The 19,696-nt window shown below is 40.8% G+C and overlaps 1 protein-coding gene across 1 annotated transcript in view; it reads left to right on the top strand.

The window, feature by feature from the left end:
• PPP2R2B (protein phosphatase 2 regulatory subunit Bbeta) overlaps positions 1 to 19,696 on the top strand; it is a gene marked incomplete at its 5' end in the record, with an annotated part of 454,413 nt that overhangs the window by 4,413 nt on the left and 430,304 nt on the right. The window lies entirely within an intron of this gene.

Here is a 19,696-nt window from a genome sequence, read left to right as displayed (position 1 = left end):
GAGCTTCATTTTGAGCATAAGTGTGAAAATGTTGTAAGATACTCAGGGGTAGATACTAAGAAAGAAGTTGTATGTATGAATGTGGCTCTTCAGAGAGAGAATGCGAGATGGAGATAGAAAGTAGGGTGGCATCAACCCCTAGATTGTATTCGGAACCACTGAACTGGATGGGATCACATATGTCATGCAGACCATTCGACATGCAGTCAACAAACAACCCGTCCATGTCCTGAAACTTTCACTCTTGCTGCTGGTTAGGATGCCATCTAAGCATTGTTCACTTACTTTTTAGTTCTTGGAAGATGCACATTCAAAGTTTCTGATTCCCCATGTGCAATTCATGTGTTTGATTTGCCTAGCATGCACATTTCATATGGTACATCATTTCATCTTATGCAATTTTACACTACATCATCCTAGGAACACTTCACATGCTGGAAATTACCTATGCTGGACATGAGACAGTTTCTTGAGATTTTGTGTAAGAGTCTGTGCGTGAGAAGAAGTCAGAATTATCTGGTGGGATCTCTGATTTTTTTCCTTAGCTATTGCATATAACCATTTTCTTTCTGACACTACAATTCTGGGGTATTTTATTTGTTCCCCATTCTGCAGTTCTTTAATATCAGTCGGTAGAGGTCATTTCATCTTTTTCATGGGAAATAAACATGATATTTATTCTGTTTTGCTACATGGGCATAACCTTCTTTCCTGCCCCTCCTTCTGAAAAGACAATTCACATAGTGAGAAGGATGACTTATTGATTCAGTTGCCTAATGAGAGAAAAATATCAGTTTGGCTGCCGATGTGAGATGCATCTGATACACCCTAAACTAAACACTGATGATTTCAAGGACCTTCCAAGCAAACAGGAATCCTCGACCTAGAACATTTGCAAGAATGTCAGATCTTTGCACTGATGTTTGAGAAATGTGGGGATCATAGGAATGATTTTTCAGCTTCCCTTCAGTCATTATGACTCTTTGCTGTCACCCAAAAAGAAAAATACCGATTGGATTATCTCAAAGCAGCATAAAGACTGTGACCTTCTCATTTTATATTAGAAAGAAGCCAGTGATGGACAAATAACCTTTCTTAGATGTTTATGCAACATAAATGGCGCAGGGTGATTGTCACCTCACAGATCTTAGCCTAAAATATATAAAATAGAGCCTTGCTTGCCTCATTCCTCCCACTCCTAGATATAAGTTGCAGTGGTGGCAATGATAAAACCTCCCCTTTTGGGAAGAAGAACTGTTGTTTTTGGACGGAAGCTTTCTGGATCAACAATCTCAAGCCACCAACATAGGGTTATTAATCAAGCTCTAACCTGAAGTCAGGTTATCTCTAACTTTAGGCTGGGTTACCCAGTTAGTGACCTTAGGTCACCAAATGATTTTTCGAACCTTATTGTGCATATGAATCACCTGAGGAGGGTTTAAAATGCATATTCCCAGGTCCTACCCTTAGTGATTCTGATTCAGAAGGTCTGGGATGACGTCAAAGAGCTTGCAAATTTCCCAGCAATCCCAAATAATTCTAACATAGGTTGATCAAGAGACACACTGAGAAATTCTATTTGTTCTTTCCTGACATCAGGGAGCTATTGTGAGAGCATAGCAGATAGAACATCTGAGCGTTTTGAGTGCTTTTTAAAGGAAATCAGAATGCCAATAAATACGAAGTTACTGTGCAGCCCAGTTCTCTGCCCCAGGCACTGAAGGGAGTGAAAGTCTCTCCTCTCTGCATCAAAAGGAAGCCCGGAATCTCCTCTCTGCATCCAGCCAGCTACAAAGGGATTTCCTACGCAACTGTACTTTGTACCGGGCTCCAATCCGCTAGAAGCAAAATTGGTCTGATTATGAACAAGTCGCCACGAGATGAAAGCATTTTTCTCAACCGTGATTGAGGATGCCTTGATGCTAGAGAGCTGCAGGCTTGCCATGCTCTGAAGGCGCCTTGGTGAGAAGTGGACTTGCAGGAAGCTTGCACGGCTCTGTGGGGGAAGGGAAGCAGATACTCTGCACAGCACTGAGTTCAAACATCCTGTTCCTCTGTAAGCATTAGGTAATTAAACATTTCCAAGCCAAGAAAGAGAAAAAGCTCCACGGCTGTCCATTTCACCCCTGCCCTAATACCAGTCACTTTAAATGTGTTTCCTCAGCAAATATTATGAAGCATCTACTCTGTGCCAGGTACCGGCTGGGGGAACAAGGCACCATTGCTCCCCTCCCGTGAGCAGTTTACACTCTCCTGAGGGATATCAACAAGTGGTTGTCAATTGCAGTCCAGGGTGAGTGTGGAAAATGCTAGGAAAACAGTAAGCCACCTAACTCAACCCACAGTGGGGTGGCAGAGGGCGCAGGGAAGGGTCTCTACAGTAAGTGGCAGCCAATCTGAGGCCAAACGAAGGAAAAGGAATTAGCCAGGCTCTTTAGACACATAGACCCAAGTTTTATTTAGGGTTTAACTATTCCTTTAGGCAAATTACTCATCTTCCTTGGGCCATCTTGAGAGGTTTTTTTTTTCTTAATTTATTTTATTGAAGTATAGTTGATTTACAATGTTGTATTAATTTCTGCTGTACAGCAAAGTGATTCATATATATATATATATACACACATATATATTCTTTTCCATATTCTTTTCCATTTTGGTTTATCACAGGATATTGAATAGAGTTCCCTGTGCTATATGATAAAACCTTGTTGTTTATCCATTCTATATATAATAGTTTGCACCTGTTAATCCCGAACTCCCAGTCTATCCCTTCCTCCCCTCCCCCGAAGCTTTCTTAATAAGATCTTGAAAAGTACTACATAGTACTTGGCCATGGTAGAGTAATAATAATGATAATTCTATTTAATCAGACTTCACTGGGCCAGATTCTGTAATAATAACTTTCAATATATTATCTCATTTAATTTTTGCCACAAGATACGAGGCAACCTCATTTTACAGAGGAGGAAATTGAGGCTCAGAAAGTTCAACAACCTACCCCAGTAACACACCTGTCTGAAATCAGAGTTTGTGTGATAGCACACCCCTGGAAAATAGCCTGACACCAAGAACGGGCTCAGTGAAGACTTACTGAATGAATAGAGCCTTCAGCAGATACTAAATACCAACAAAGCAAAAAAAATTATGATTACCATTAATACAAAAATAATGAATGTTTACAGGAGAATAAACTAACTCATTTTAAAACAACCCATCATAAATATAACATAGCACTTTTCTGCTTTTAACATATATGGGTCACTTATTTTTTTATAACCCCCATGGGAGATAACTAGAGTAGGTTTTATAATCTCATGTTACAGGTATAAAAGAGATAGTATAGATATTACTGGTAGTAGATAGATTATTCCTCACAGAGGTGAAAAGATTAAGGCAAATAGAGATAAATTTTAAATTGCTCATGGTCTTATAGAGACCAGAAAGCAAACTTTTGAATCCTACACCAGCGATTTTTCTTCTGCTCATCTTCCACGACTCAATATAGATTGAAGATGGCTTTGGGGTGGGTAGCACTCTGTTCTAGAAGCACTGACTGTGAATTTGAAACATGGTTGAGTGTCTTGAAAACGCAGGGCATTGGTCACATGGCAGCCCAAGCGAAATCCTTTACTCAAGATGCTTCTAGTTGCAACAGGAAAATTCATCTAACATATGGAACAGCAAAAAAGTTATTACCTCTTCCTTAGTTCCGCAAATATCTGCTAAGTACCTACTGTGTGCTAGGCATTCTAGGCATTGGAGATTCAGTAGCGGAGGGGATAGACAATAGATAAAATAAATAAGTGGGGCTTCCCTGGTGGCGCAGTGGTTGAGAGTCCGCCTGCTGATGCAGGGGACACAGGTTCGTGCCCTGGTCCGGGAGGATCCCACATGCTGCGGAGTGGCTGGGCCCGTGAGCCATGGCCGCTGAGCCTGCGTGTCCGGAGCCTGTGCTCCGCAACGGGAGGCCACAACACTGAGAGGCCCATGTACCGCCAAAAAAAAAAATAATAATAATTAAATAAATAAGTGGAATATAACATATAAGGTTATAAATGCCATTGAGGAAAGTAAAGCAACAGAAGGTGTAGGGGTGTGGGTGTTCTCTTTTAAATAGGATGGTCAAGATGTCATGCAAAAGATAACATTTTAGCAATGATATGAAGAAGGTGAGAGATCAAGTCATATGGATATCTCGGAATGAGAGTTCCAGATACAGGTAATGGTCAGTGCAAATGCCCTGAGGCAAGAGCTTATCTGGTATGTTCAAGGACTAGACATGAGGCTAGTGGGGCTGAAGTTGAGTGAGCAAAGAGAGAAGTTGTGAGAGGTGGAGACAAGAGAGATGATGACAGGCAGATGCAAGCAGGGGCCTTAGAGACCATTACAAAGACCTGAACTTCTGCCTGAATGCGGTAGAGAGCCACTGCTCATAAAATGCTCTTTTTAACATCAGGTCAATAATAAACAGTAAGGGGCCAGGGTCAGAAGCAAAGAACCCAGTTAAGCAGTTACCGCCATTACCTAGTTTCACATAAGTCCTGAGGCAGGGAGCCCCCCAGAGCTGACTAATTCCCTGGCTGAAGTACAGCATGGAGGACTCAGATTCTCTTCGTCTCCCTGCCTTGCTATCCGTGGAATGTCAGCTTTGTCCCAAGACAACTGCAGCCATTCAGGGTGTCACACTCAGAGAGACACAACAATATCCAGTGAAAAGACATGGTTGTGGGGGTTTTTTTGACAATTTTTTTTCTTCCAGATGTCCCTAACGATTTCTTACGTTGTCCCTGTGGCCTCAGTCTGAGTCATATACCCACTTTTAAACCAACATGGACAAGGAAAGTGGGGTTAGCCTAGCTGCTTTACATAGATCAGGCTTGCATCTAAGCTTGGTACAGGATGGTCATCTCCGAGTAGAGGATGCCACAATAAAATCTGGGCTTTCCAGCAAGGAATGGGCTGCCATTCCAGGTAGTCCAACAACAGTGTCAACTACAGGAAGCATAGGCAGACCAATCCTAATGCTACCACTGGACAAAGGGTGGAGGTTCACTGGCTAGTTCTTTGTAGAACATTTGGCTCCAGTAAATCCAAATGCCAAGCTTCCCTTGGCTGACTTCCTTGAAGATGCTGTCTAGATGTATGAGAAGATAACTAGCCTTTTGTTTTCTTCTTATGTTACTGATTAAGCAGGCTGAGCATCATCCCACTTATTGCCTATGTTATTCGTTAATGTAATTTAAAAGCCAAGAATAAATAATTAAGCGCATGGACCCTGTGGAGTGACACCTGGTTTGGGGCCCAAGGTTGCAAGGAAGCATTATGCCTTTTTTCTTCAGTGTTTATTTATTTTTTTATTTTATTTTATTATTTTTTAACATCTTTACTGGAGTATAATTGCTTTACAATGGTGTGTTAGTTTCTGCTTTATAACAAAGTGAATCAGTTATACATATACATATGTTCCCATATCTCTTCCCTCTTGCGTCTCCCTCCCTCCCACCCTCCCTATCCCACCCCTCTATGTGGTCACAAAGCACTGAGCTGATCTCCCTGTGCTATGCGGCTGCTTCCCACTAGCTATCTATTTTACATTTGGTAGTGTGTATATGTCCATGCCACTCTCTCGTTTGGTCACAGCTTACCCTTCCCCCTCCCCATATCCTCAAGTCCATTCTCTAGTAGGTCTGTCTTTATTCTCATCTTGCCCCTAGGTTCTTCATGACCTTTTTTTTTTTTCTTAGATTCCATATATATGTGTTAGCATATGGTATTTGTTTTTCTCTTTCTGACTTACTTCACTCTGTATGACAGTCTCTAGGTCCATCCACCTCACTACAAATAACTCAATTTCGTTTCTTTTTATGGCTGAGTAATATTCCATTGTATATATGTGCCACATCTTCTTTATCCATTCATCTGTCAATGGACACTTAGGTTGCTTCCATTCCCTGCCTATTGTAAATAGAGCTGCAATGAACATTGTGGTACATGACTCTTTTTGAATTATGGTTTTCTCAGGGTATATGCCCAGTAGTGGAATTGCTGGGTCGTATGGTAGTTCTATTTTTAGTTTTTTAAGGAATCTCCGTCCTGTTCTCCATAGTGGCTGTATCAATTTACACTCCCACCAACAGTGCAAAAGGGTTCCCATTTCTCCACACTCTCTCCAGCATTTATTGTTTGTAGATTTTTTGATGATGGCCATTCTGACTGGTGTGAGATGATATCTCATTGTAGTTTTGATTTGCATTTCTCTAATAATTAATGATGTTGAGCATTCTTTCACGTGTTTGTTGGAAATCTGTATATCTTCTTTGGAGAAATGTGTATTTAGGTCTTCTGCCCATTTTTGGATTGGGTCGTTTGTTTTTTGATATTGAGCTGCATGAGCTGCTTGTAAATTCTGGAGATTAATCCTTTGTCGGTTGCTTCATTTGCAAATATTTTCTCCCATTCTGAGGGTTGTCTTTTGGTCTTGTTTATGGTTTCCTTTGCTGTGCAAAAGCTTTTAAGTTTCATTAGATCCAATTTGTTTATCTTTGTTTTTATTTCCATTCCTCTAGGAGGTAGGTCAAAAAGGATCTTGCTGTGATGTATGTCATAGAGTGTTCTGCCTATGTTTTCCTCTAAGAGTTTTATAGTGTCTGGCCTTACATTTAGGTCTTTAATCTATTTTGAGTTTATGTTTGTGTATGGTGTTAGGGAGTATCCTAATTTCCTACTTTTACATGTAGCTGTCCAGTTTTCCCAGTACCACTTACTGAAGAGGCTGTCTTTTCTCCACTGTATATTCTTGCCTCCTTTATCAAAGAAAAGGTAACCATATGTGCATGGGTTTATCTCTGGGCTTTCCAGCCTGTTCCATTGATCTATATTTCTGTTTTTGTGCCAGTACCATACTGTCTTGATTACTGTAGCTTTGTAGTATACTCTGCAGTCAGGGAGCCTGATTCCTCCAGCTCCGTGTTTTCTTTCTCAAGATTGCTTTGGCTATTTGGGGTCTTTTTCGTTTCCATACAAATTGTGAATTTTTTTGTTCTAGCTCTGTGAAAAATGCCAGTGGTAGTTTGATAGGGATTGCATTGAATCTGTAGATTGCTTTGGGTAGTAGAGTCATTTTCACAATATTGATTCTTCCAATCCAAGAACATGGTATATCTCTCCATCTATTTGTATCATCTTTAATTTCTTTCATCAGTGTCTTATAGTTTTCTGCATACAGGTCTTTTGTATCATTAGGTAGGTTTATTCCTAGATATTTTATTATTTTTGTTGCAATGGTAAATGGGAGAGTTTTCTTAATTTCACTTTCAGATTTTTCTTCATTAGTGTATAGGAATGCTAGAGATTTCTGTGCATTAATTTTGTATCCTGCTACTTTGCCAAATTCATTGATTAACTCTAGTAGTTTTCTGGTAGCATCTTTAGGATTCTCTATCTATAGTATCAAGTTATCTGCAAACAGTGACATCTTTACTTCTTCTTTTCCGATTTGGATTCCTTTTCTTTCTTTTTCTTCTCTGATTGCTGTGACTAAAACTTCCAAAACTATTTTGAATAATAGTGGTGAGAGTGGGTAACCTTGTCTTTTTCCTGATCTTAGTGGAAATGGTTTCAGTTTTTCACCATTGAGTACGATGTTGGCTGTGGGTTTGTCATATATGGCCTTTATTATGTTGAGGAAAGTTCCCTCTATGCCTACTTTCTGGAGGGTTTTTATCATAAATGGGTGTTGAATTTTGTCGAAAGCTTTCTCTGCATCAATTGAGATGACCATATGGTTTTTCTCCTTCAATTTGTTAATATGGTGTATCACATTGATTGATTTGCATATATTGAAGAATTCTTGCATTCCTGGGATAAACCCCACTTGATCATGGTGTATGATCCTTTTAATGTGCTGTTGGATTCTGTTTGCTAGTATTTTGTTGAGGATTTTTGCATCTACGTTCATCAGTGATATTGACCTGTCGTTTTCTTTCTTTGTGACATCCTTGTCTGGTTTTGGTATCAGGGTGATGGTGGCCTTGTAGAATGAGTTTGGGAGTGTTACTCCCTCTGCTATAGTTTGGAAGAGTTTGGGAAGGATAGGTGTTAGCTCTTCTCTAAATGTTTGAGAGTTCTCCTGTGAAGCCATCTGGTCCTGGGCTTTTGTTTGTTGGAAGATTTTTTTTTTTTTTTTTTTTTGCGGTATGCAGGCCTCTCACTGTTGTGGCCTCTCCCATTGCAGAGCACAGCCTCTGGACGCGCAGGCCCAGCAGCCATGGCTCACGGGACCAGCCACTCTGCGGCATGTGGGATCTTCCTAGACCGGGGCACGAACCCGTGTCCCCTGCATCGGCAGGCGGACTCTCAACCACTGCGCCACCAGGGAAGCCTTGTTGGGATATTTTAAATCACAGTTTCAATTTCAGTGCTTGTGATTGGTCTGTTCATATTTTCTGTTTCTTCCTGATTCAGTCTTCGAAGGTTGTGCATTTCTAAGAATTTGTCCATTTCTTCCAGGTTGTCCATTTTATTGGCATAGAGTTGCCTGTAGTAATCTCTCATGATCCTTTGATTCAGTAAGTATATTACACCTTTCCAAGCAATAAAATGAACAACTTAAAGAACTTTTTAATTGGGAGATTAAAAAAAGCAAAAAAAAAAAAAAAAAAGGCAGGACATGCAAATGACCTGCAGTTCAAAACACAAAGTCCTGTCAGTTACATTCTATCCCACCTGTTCAACACACCATCCAAGTGCTGCAAACACAAGACAGTTCAGAGGAACAGTGTTATAACCCCTTAATTGCTATATCACCCAATAAGTTACAATTAAAAAGCTTCTTGTAACAAGAAGTCCACCTATCCGCAGATATTGGAGAATCCCAGGCTCTTCCATACATTACTGAAAAAAATGCAAATACATTCATAAATGCAAAAAAACTTTAGGTAACATGACAACCCACATCTTTCGCTGTTCAGACTCTACTGGCCACCACAGTATTGCGGAAACGTTCCATTGATTTTGGCAGCCCAGGCTCCAGAAATGCACACCCACGTTTGCATCCCAGTTATGTAACTCTGAGTATGCATTTAATCTCTCTGTGCCTCTGTTTCCTCATCTGTAACATAGAGAAAATAATTGAAGCCACTTCAAGGGCCCTTGTGAGGATGAAATTAGGTAATATATATAAAGTATTTATAACACAGCATGGAATATAGTCAGCATCAATAAATGTTTGCTCTCTCAATATTAGGACTAATTTAACCATTATACCAACTCTGTGAAGGAGGTATTCTAATACCCAGATTTTGGCTGAAGAAACTGAGATTCAAAGAGTTTAAATGACGCAGAGATCCCTCTAAACTTGTTAGTAACCAGAAGACCTATGATTTAAACCTAGACGTGAACACTCAAGTGAATTAACAATGTTGACATGTGGTGCTTCAGAGACCAGGTGCTTGAATCAGGACGCTGAGTCAGAATCTTGGCTTTGTCATTACCAGTTGTGTGTCCTCAAGCAAGTACTAAAAATAATAGATCCTATATCATAAGGATGTTGCAAGACTTCAATGAGATAATGCTTGTTAGTATTTAGCTCAGGGAACTGCACTCAGCAGGAGCCCCATAAACATTCTTTCATTTTTTTGTAAGGAACAGCAATGGCCTTAGTCAACTCCACTTACTTCCTCCAAAAGCCCACCCACACACCTTAGCGTCATCCTTGACTCTGCATTCCTAATGTCCCTCAACACACCTGCTCATGTAGTCTAAGTCCTATGTCATTCTTGCTCCTGAATATCTCAGATATAACCTCTAGAATCCCTTGACCTCTCCAACACCATTGCCACTCTCCTAGTTTGGGCACCACCTTCCCTTCTCTGGATATTGAAGCAGCCTCCTTGGTTTTCTCCATCCTCCTTCTTGTCTTGACCACCTCCAGCCTGTTCTTCACCCTGTACCTGCAGTTGTATTTCTCATGTGCACACATGTCACTTGCCTCCCTAAATCCTTCAGTGGGCCCCATTGTTCTTAGGATACTTCCAGCCTCACTCTCTGTTTTCCTTCATGTCCCCTGTGCTCCATTTTCCCCTCATGCCATAGTCCCTCACCTCCAGCACTACACATGTGCTGTCCTCTTTGCCACAAATATTGTTCACCCTCTCTTTCCCTGGCACCCTCGTACTCATCATTCACATCTCAGCCTTGATTTCACTTTTCCTAGTAAGCCTTCCCTAACCCTGAACTCTCAGCTTGATGGCCTTTCCAGGAGGTCCTGGATGTTATCTATCATAGCACTTGCCAAATGCATTATGATTTCCTTACTCCTTGCGTGTTTCCTCTGCTAGATCATAATCTCCATGAAGGCAGGGCCATATATAATGTGTCCACTACAACTACAAGTTGTATAAGCAGCCCTAACACCCAGCACAGGGCCTGGCACATCATGCTACTGAACAAATATTATTGAATAAACGCATGCATGAATGCATGACCACCAGCTTTCCAATCGGCAAAGCCCAACAAGACAGAAGACTCTAAGAAAATTCATCCTAGTGGCAAGAGTGATGTTTCTTATTACTAGTTCAATGCCCTGTCAGTAAAATTGGTGGATGGGATTCCTTCAAACTTAAATAATTTATCACAGAATAGAGCTGCCATTTTTCAATGTGCCAGTACCAGTGGCTGCCTAAAGACCCAAGTTAGACCAAATGGCGACAACATTATATTTTCAAATTGTCAAAACACTTTTACGAATATTGTTTCATAGGATTTATACACCAGATCTGTGGGAGAGTAAGGTGAGGACTCCAAGATATGAAGAAGTCCAGTTAGAACTCAGTTCTCCTCTCAGCGTGTTACTTGCCCACATGATGCTGCCTGATGTACAATTAATGTGGCCATTACCCCAGCCCTGGTGTCAGAAGACATATTGCTATAAAGCGGTGATTCTCACTGTGCGGATAGGGAGTGGGATAGGATTTTGCCCTCCAGGGGATATTCAGCAATGTCTATAAACTTTTTTTTTTTTTAATTGTCATGACTGAGGCAGGGAGGGCTTGATACTGGCATGTAGTAGGTAGAGGCCAGGGATGCTGCTAAACCTCCTACGATGCACAGCATAGACCTCCTCCCCCATCCTTCAGTGCCCCCACCCCAGCCTCTCTGCCACCACCGACAAATTATCCAGCCCCGAATGTCAATAGTGCTGAAGCCGAGGAACCCTGCTGGAAAGCAAAGTCCATAGACAGAAACAGAGGGGAACGTAAGTGTGTAAATCTTTCCAGATGCCGAGAGACTGGTGAGTGCACAGACCATTTAAAGGCATGAAGTTTGAATTAAAACATAAAATACTCGGCAGACCAAACAGAACTCCTCACAGGCTGTGTGTGCAGTGCGGATTCTCCGGGGAAGTCTCGGCTGAATGAGCAAGCCTTGCTCTGTACCTCAAGAGCAACAGGTAGAACGTTCTCTCCCCGGCTGCCTCCTGAAAGATTTACTATTATGACCTCTCAGAATCAAGGAAAAACTTGGGTTAAAAGTGTTTTCCAGAGAAGGCATTAAACCTGATCACTCAAATACCTTTTCTTGTAACTCTAAAGTGTGGCCTAAGGGTCAGAAAACTAAGATCTCCCCACCTGGATTCATGTGCTGGGTTGCCTTAAAATCCTCCAATATTCTCATCTGTCCGAAAGGAAATAGTACTGCCTAGTATTGGGGAATAAGGCTGGAATGGATATCGTAGTCAGAGAAATCCAGAAGAAATATATTGTTATTACCTTAGCATATTGATTCCTTTTCATACTGTTCATGGTGTAATTACAACCCAGAGCTGTGCAGGAGAGAAGCAGACAAGGCAATTCCTTTTGAGGAACTGGAAACACATTCTGGATTTACATTGTAATACTTTCTTCTTACAAAGGCTTTGAGACATAATACGGACTGAATAATTGGGTTGTTCTCTATCCAGCTTGGATAAAGGGAGGTTGAAGTCCACTCTTTCCAAATGAAAGCCAATTAGTGCATAGCCCAAACATAGAAGTTGGAATCTGCTTTATATATATTTAAAACATGTTTTATAATTCCATGAATTTGGAGTAAATAGGGGAAAGAGTGAATTTGAGTTGTGAATAACTATAAAAAAATTTTTAACGTAATATTATTATTTTCATATTCATAAAGTAGCATTAAGAAACATCTTACCATAGACTGACTAATAAACAGAAGTACTCACTATTCCCCCATATAATTCTTGAGGTTCCCTACCTTCAAACTATTGCTCTAATTATTACTTCCTATCAGAATGTTCTTACCACTCACATCTCTACAGATTCAAATTCTCCCTGTCCTTCAAATCCTATCTCAAATGCCACCACCTCCAGGAAGTCTTCTTGGAATCTGATCCCATATCCCAGTTAGGTGTGAGAGTTTCCTACTGTGCACTTACTTATCTCTTACTCTCTTATGGACCTTCTGTAATTTTTAATATATTGATATTTATATTTTTCATTTATTTCTTTATTTCTTACCTCCCTACTCATCTTTACACGTTGTGTCTTATCCATCCCCCCACTCCCACAGCCCTTGGCTTTGTGTCTTAGAAATAGTAAACTTTCAATGCATATTGACTCTCTGGGGTCATTGATGGGTAGGTGCATGGATTTGGTTAGATTTCTCCCACATGATTATGCTAGTCATTAGCAAACCCTTTCTTTCAAATAGGTCAGAAGTAAACTTGACCAGCCCTGATCAAATGTTCACAAGTTCCAAATAAGTAGACACAGAAGTTTAGTCTCATTCTAGGTATTCTGTCTTACACTAGACTACACAGGAGAGAATGTCAAGATCACGGAGCCCAGGAAGCAGCACAGCATCTACACAGCATGGGAGTAGGAGCAAAAAGTGCACTAGAATCTTAGTTCCTCTACCTGCTTACACTTGGCAAGTTACTTAATATCTCTACACAAATTTCCTCATGTATAAACAGATAAAATAATAACATTTACTTTATTATAATTTTTAAGAGGATTAAATGAGTTCTAGGTATAGTGGTTAGTAGAGTGGCTGGACCTAGTAAGAACTCAGATTTGGTGGTGGTTGTAATTACGATTCTTATCATCATCTATTAAAATCAAATCATATTTCTATGGTTTAGAATCTATCATCTATCTATCTATCTGTCTCTGTCTCTCTGTCTATCTATTTATCTATTTATCTTTCTGTATATCTATCTTATCTATCTATCTATCTATCTATCTATCTATCTATCTATCTATCTATCTATCTATCAGCTACTTTCTCCAACATCTCAATAAATTAGGAGAAGTTATTTGTCTACTTTTTGTAGGTACTATGAGAATTAGTATAAAAAATTTGGTGGGAAATGTGCTTGGCTTTATTATGCTTTTCATTCTGTAGTCTTTTCAATGAGAACCAAAATATTCTGTTGTAAATGACTATTGTTTCTTTCTTTGCTGCATGGTAGCATCTGCTCTAAATTGAGCCTCTCCTGCATCTTCAGAATCCTCTTTAGTCTTATCTGTGGCTGCCTACCTCTCGCTTGCTTTAGTCACATGCCAAGACAGCTGACTCAGCAACTGGTCCAGTCTGCCAATCAGAAATGTGGATCAAATCTCCACTGACTTCTCCGCTAGGTCTGGGGGATGCCACAGTGATCAAGACAGTGCACCCTTTGCCCCCACCGAACTTATAGTAATGCAGTGAATCAAACGCTAAACAATTTATTAGTTTATTTTTTTTTTTGGTGCACATATTGTATTTTTATTTTTAATTGATTTTAGTTGATTTTATTACTTTAAAATAATCAAATATTTCAGTCATTAAGTTGAGTTGGAAGAGAAAATATCTCTGAAGGTAAATTGTAGGCTGCAGAGAGTGGAGGAGAGGATCAAAACCCTTTCTTGTCCAGCACCTTGTCTTTCAGCCCTCAGCTGAAACGTCACCTCCTCAGAGAAGCCTTCCGTGACCATCCAAGGAAAGCAGCCACTCTACCACATCCCCTATTTTATTTTCTTCAGTCTACTATTTTTAAAATTAAGGTATAATTGACACAGGTTCAGGTGTGCATTATGATGATACTATATTTGTAAATATTGTGAAATGATCACCTAAATAAGTCTAGTTATCTGTCACCATATATCACTACAATATTTTTTTCTTATGATGAGAACTTTTAAGATCTACTCTCTTAGTGACTTTCAAATACGCAATACAATATTATTAACTAGAGTCACCACACTTTACATTACATCTTCATGGCTTGTTTATTTTATAACTGGACGTTTGTGCTTTTGACCACTTTCACCCATTTTGCCTGCCTCCCACACCCTGCCTCTGAATATCACCAATCTGTTCTCTGTATCTGTGAGCTTGGGCTGGGGTTTTTTTGCTGGTTTGTTTTAGATTACACATATAAGTGAGATCATATGGTATTTATCTTTTTCTGTCTGATTTAGTTCACTTAGCATAATGCCATCAAGTTCCACACATGTAGTCACAAATGACAAGATTTCCTTCTTTTTATGGATGAATAATATTCCATTGTATATGTGTGTGTGTGTGTATATATATATACATACACACACACACACACACAAAACATATCTTCTTTATCCATTCAACCATTGGTGGACACTTAGGTTGTTTCCACATCTTGGCTATGGTAAATAATGCCGCAGTGAACATGGGGGTGCATATGTCTTTTTGAGTTCGTGGTTTCATTTTCTTTGGATGAGTACCTAGAAGTGGAACTGCTGGATCACTATTCGTTTTTTCACAATCTGAAATAACCTTGTTGATATAATATTTACTTGTTTATTGTCTATCTCCTTCTTCTAAAATGTAAACTCAGTGAGCTAAACCTTAATATATTATTTACTGCTGTATCGCCAACATCTAGAAGCGTGCCTAGAATTTAAAAGCTGCTAAAAATATTATCTTGTATCAATGGATGAATGAACTAAAAAAAAGAGGTTACTTTTCCTTGCAGATCAGAAAGTACCAAATTGTGAGTTTCACACACTGACTGGAGAGTGTGGGGAAATTGATGACAATTATGTCAGAATTCCCCTTGTTCAGTTCAACTCAATTCAGTCCAGCACATATTTATTGAATTCCTATTACGTGTCAGGCAGTGAGCCTCACACTTAGGATTCAGGAGAGAAAAGTCAAAGTCCTACCCTCCTCCCACTTAGAGCCTGGCAAGGGAGATAGACACTTTATAGCAGTGATCAAAGTAATTGAATAGCATTTACTTTGTGCCATGTAGGATTCTAATCACTTTCATAAGTTACCTTATTTAATCCTCATCACAGCCCTGTATGTTAGGAGCGATAATTATACCTGAAGGAGAGGGCAGGTATTTTATCTGTCTTGTTTACTATTGACTCCTTAGCATCCTGGCATACATAGATGCTCAACGAATATGATCAATAATAAATGAGTGTTTTAAAAGGGGAGGATGGTATTTGAGAGTCTGTAGCAGATGGATTTGACCCTGTCTGAGGCATTAAGAAACCTCTCTCTGATGATGTGACATTCTATCTAAGATCTGAAGAATGAATAGGAATTCGCTCTGTTTTGACCTGAGAGTGAAAACCTGGGCAGTCTCAGCCTGACTGATCTTAAATAATTTAATTTTTCCCCCCTGGAATTTAGTTTACTTCTTAGCAAAATGAAAGACTGTGATGATGATATTTCCCCAAAGAAGGTTGTAAAAACATGTTAAAACAGAATGATCAGGGTAACTTTCCCATAAGAGTTGGGCTTCAGTGAGAGAAGGCGACGTAAATGGGACCAATGGGAATGGGCTGCTGGGAGGCCCCAAGTTCATTGGCCCCAAGGCAAGGGCTCCGTCCGGCTGGGACTTTGCAGGACAAAAGTGATTGCTTCTGATCTCCCAAGAGGTCAGTCTAAAGAAAGCTTGGAACAGCCTGGTCCACAGTACAGCACTCAACAATCTCCCAATTAATTACTTTTTTTTTTTTTTTTGCCATTTGATGTCGGAACCTGGCATGTGGAAGTCATCTGGGGTGTTTCTTGTCTCTGGGCCAGACTCCAGGCCCTTCTCGCATGGCACCTAAAATGGGTCACCTTTATCTTTCCCTCCTCCTAGGCTTCTCATTTCTCTTTCTCTTTCTGCTCTTGGGCCCTCCCTCCAGGCACCTCTGCCACTGCCTTGGAGCCTCCCCTCCCCTGAGAAAGATTCCATCCTCTCCTGGTAGCCCTGCTCTTATCTGTGATGACATTAGGCATATCAGAGTCTAGTTCCACTTATGGAGTAAATGACTGCTAACTCTTTATTTGCTAGGCTTCAGTAAGATAATTGCCTTTTAATAGGAACTTTTTATAATTAATACCTAATGCAAAAGCATGGATACTTTTTTCTTTTCAACTGGGCAAATACCATATTATTATTATTTCTCTTACTGGATTGCAGACCACACACTTGGACAAAACCTCAGAGATGGAGGCCAATCTGTCCTTTACCAGTGGACCAGACACTTAGAATGTAAAGGCGAGTGTAGCAGGTTGACCAAAACTGCCCGACACCGGGTGATCTTGGGTGGCCTTGGGTAACCCTGGGTGGCCCTAGGTGATCTGGGGTGACTCTGGGTTACCCTGGGTGGCACTGGGTGATCCTGAATGATTCTGGGTGACCCTGGGTGATTCTGGAATGACCTTAGGCAGCCCTAGGTGATGCTGAGTGACCCTGGGTGATCCTGAATGACCTTGAGTAAAAGCATAGGTCTTTAACATTGAGCTCTTGGGACTCTATAATCCCAAAGAATCTTTTCAGAACCTCTTCCTGCTGTCACCCCTTTAATGCTGTATTATAATAGTTTATTAGTCCTTGTAATAATGTACTGCATTAGAGCAGGGATGGTATCTTATATCCTGTATCCCCATCACTCAGTCTAATGCCTGATATAACTTAAGGTAGCAACCAATTGTTGGACACACGCGGTGAGACAAATGATCTACAAGAAGGGTATTTAAAAAAGTTTGTTACCCTGACCCTTCAAGCCAAAGCATGAAATGAAATACCTTACTCCAGAGGTTCTTAAACTTTAAAGAATCATGTGGATTGTTAAATACTCAGATTCCTTGTCTGTCCCCAGAGAGTCTGAATCAATAGGCTTCAGGGCTGTGAAATCTGCATTCTTCACAAGCTCATCAAGTGATTCTGGTGTAAAAACACTATATTTCCTCAGGGAGCTGTTTGACTTTGGATAAATTTTTACATCCTCTCAGCCAGTTTTGTCTTCTGTAAAATGGGATTGTTCAGAATCAAAGAGGAAAAAAAGGATGTGAAAGCCCGTTGAACAGTTCAAATAGTGCAGAACAAACCATCGGCATGGCAATCACCTGTCCAAGGAGATTTCCAATTTGTCCCTCCTGTCCCTTGCCCATTCTGCAGACGGGTAGATAGGGTCCATAGGCCTGGCACTAAATCAGGCATTTTAATGGCACTGTGTTTAACCTTTCATCTAAGCCATCCTATCTTGCCCTCATGATATCATGTAAGATTCTATTATTATCCTTATTAGATCTGTAATGAGGCTTAGAGATGTTGAGTCAGTTGCCCAAGATCACACAGTAAGTCAATATCAAAGGTAGGCTTCAACATTAGCTGTCTAATGGCAGCACCACCCTCTTAACCCCACCCGCTCTCACACTACTCTGAGGTTGGTATGTGGCCATAGAAGCTCAGAGAAGGCTAACAACGACAGTAAGAACAGCATTGGCAGTGACAGTTTACCAAGTGTCTACAACGTACCAGGCGCATCGTATGCTTATCTCCTTTCATTCAAGAATACAAGAGGAAAACCTTGTTCCCATTTTATAGATGCAGAAACGAAGTCTCACGGGTGTTAAAGTTGTGTTTATATCTACCCAACTAATGAGTGAACGCACTGGGATTCACACTGTGTCAGCTTGACCCCAAAGCCCACACTCCTTCCATCTTGACTCATTACTGATCAGGGATTAGAAGTTCTGTATCTCTCAGGAAGATGCCTCTGGATTTGCTCTTCTGTTGTGATTTTGAGATTATTCACGCAACCAATCCAGACCTTTTAGGCATTGTTTAAACAGCAACTTACTTGGGATGGCCCAACCTTGCCAGGTCTCTGGGTCTAAGGAAGTGAAGGGTTGTATGACTATCAAAGGGCTAAAATGTCCTGTCCCCACCAGTAGTTTGTCATCATGTTGCAATGATCCAAAAATCAGGGAGAGAGCATGTTGGTGGAAGAGTGGATTTGCATCCTGGCCTGCACTGACACTATAACTACTTATGGCTCTAAGTCTTTGCTCTTGTGGGCGGACCAACACATTTCTCCAATGCTAAGTTAAGTAGTTTTGTAAAGAGGAGAGCCCATAAAGGCTCAAAAATTATTCTATCAGATTTCAAGGCACACTTTTATATTAAACCTTATTTTAAAAAATTTCACTCAGGGGAATACTGGTTTTCCTTTGAGGACCATTTAAATCATTTCCTCGTGCCTCTGAATGCAGCACAAAAACATTCATCTATTTCTCTTTATCATAGTCACTAGTGTGTTTGACAGAACTTATAAATCTCCAACTGGTGCCTTGTGCTCACCTTCCAGTGGTAAGGTTTCCGAAGTTATCACTATTTCCTGGGTCATAACCAAACCAATTCCCCAATCCAAATCGTTTATATTTGGCAATTGGTCCTTTCCTTTAATATTCTCATTCTCTCCCTGTCTCTCTCTCTCCCTCCCTCCCTCCCTCCCTCCCTCTCTCCCTCCTCCCCCTCCCCCTCCCCCTCCCCCTCCCTCCCCCTCTCCCTCCCCCTCTCCCTCTCCCTCTTCCGCTCTCCCCTGCCCTCTCATTTGCAATCTCAGTGAGAGTTTTGGTAAAGTTGTATAATCCTTGCATCAACTTACTCGTTACGTATTGTCATATGCCATCAGGGTGCACGGCTTGGTGAAGGGCCAGTTCACTTGGGTTTAGTCTCTATTCTTGTGCTGTGGCTTTAAATTCGTACAGCAAATAACTCAGAACCAAGTTATTGCCTCGGTGTGAGTGCTGGCAGGAAAAAACAGCCGTAGTGGAGCACAGGATCTGTCTGTGTTAGCCCTCTGTCACCGACTACTCAACCCAGCTTTTGGCTTCACCTAAGTGATAAATGGTCCTATTGTTTGGGCTTCATATTAAAAAAATAGAACTCAATCTAGATTAAGCAAGGACAGAGACCCATTTCATTGCACTGTACTTTAATATTCCTGAGACCCATGGCATTACGGGTGGCTCTTTTAACAGCCATCTCTCTCCAGGGCGGAACACTATGCTGTCTTTGTTTCATCTGATCTTTCAGCTAAATAAGAGATGGTCACTTATCCTCGCGACTCCCATATCCTGCTGGATTTCTATTGCTAAAAGAAACTGGCCACACGGGAAAAGGGAGAGGTTTCAGGCAGGGCATTTCAGCGTGTGTTTACAGGCAAGACTGACTTACTCAGCAAATCCTGCTCGGAGGAGCTGCAGCCAATGAAGAGGCTATATCCCGGCTTGCTTGGGGGCTTCTGAGTTTGAGCTGCATGCAGAAATGTAAGGCAGTGCTTCCTGGCGCTGATGGCAAAATGGGACCCATCTCCAGTTATTCCTTGGGCTCCCCAGCTTTGCAGCACTGGGAGCGAGCCTCCATAAACATGTGGGTGAT

The sequence above is a fragment of the Grampus griseus genome (genome assembly GCF_964374135.1).
Source record: "Grampus griseus genome assembly, chromosome: 3".
In the NCBI taxonomy this organism is placed as follows: Eukaryota; Metazoa; Chordata; class Mammalia; order Artiodactyla; family Delphinidae; genus Grampus; species Grampus griseus.
Note: the sequence above shows the minus strand (reverse complement) of the source record. Positions and strands in the feature narration are given on the sequence as shown.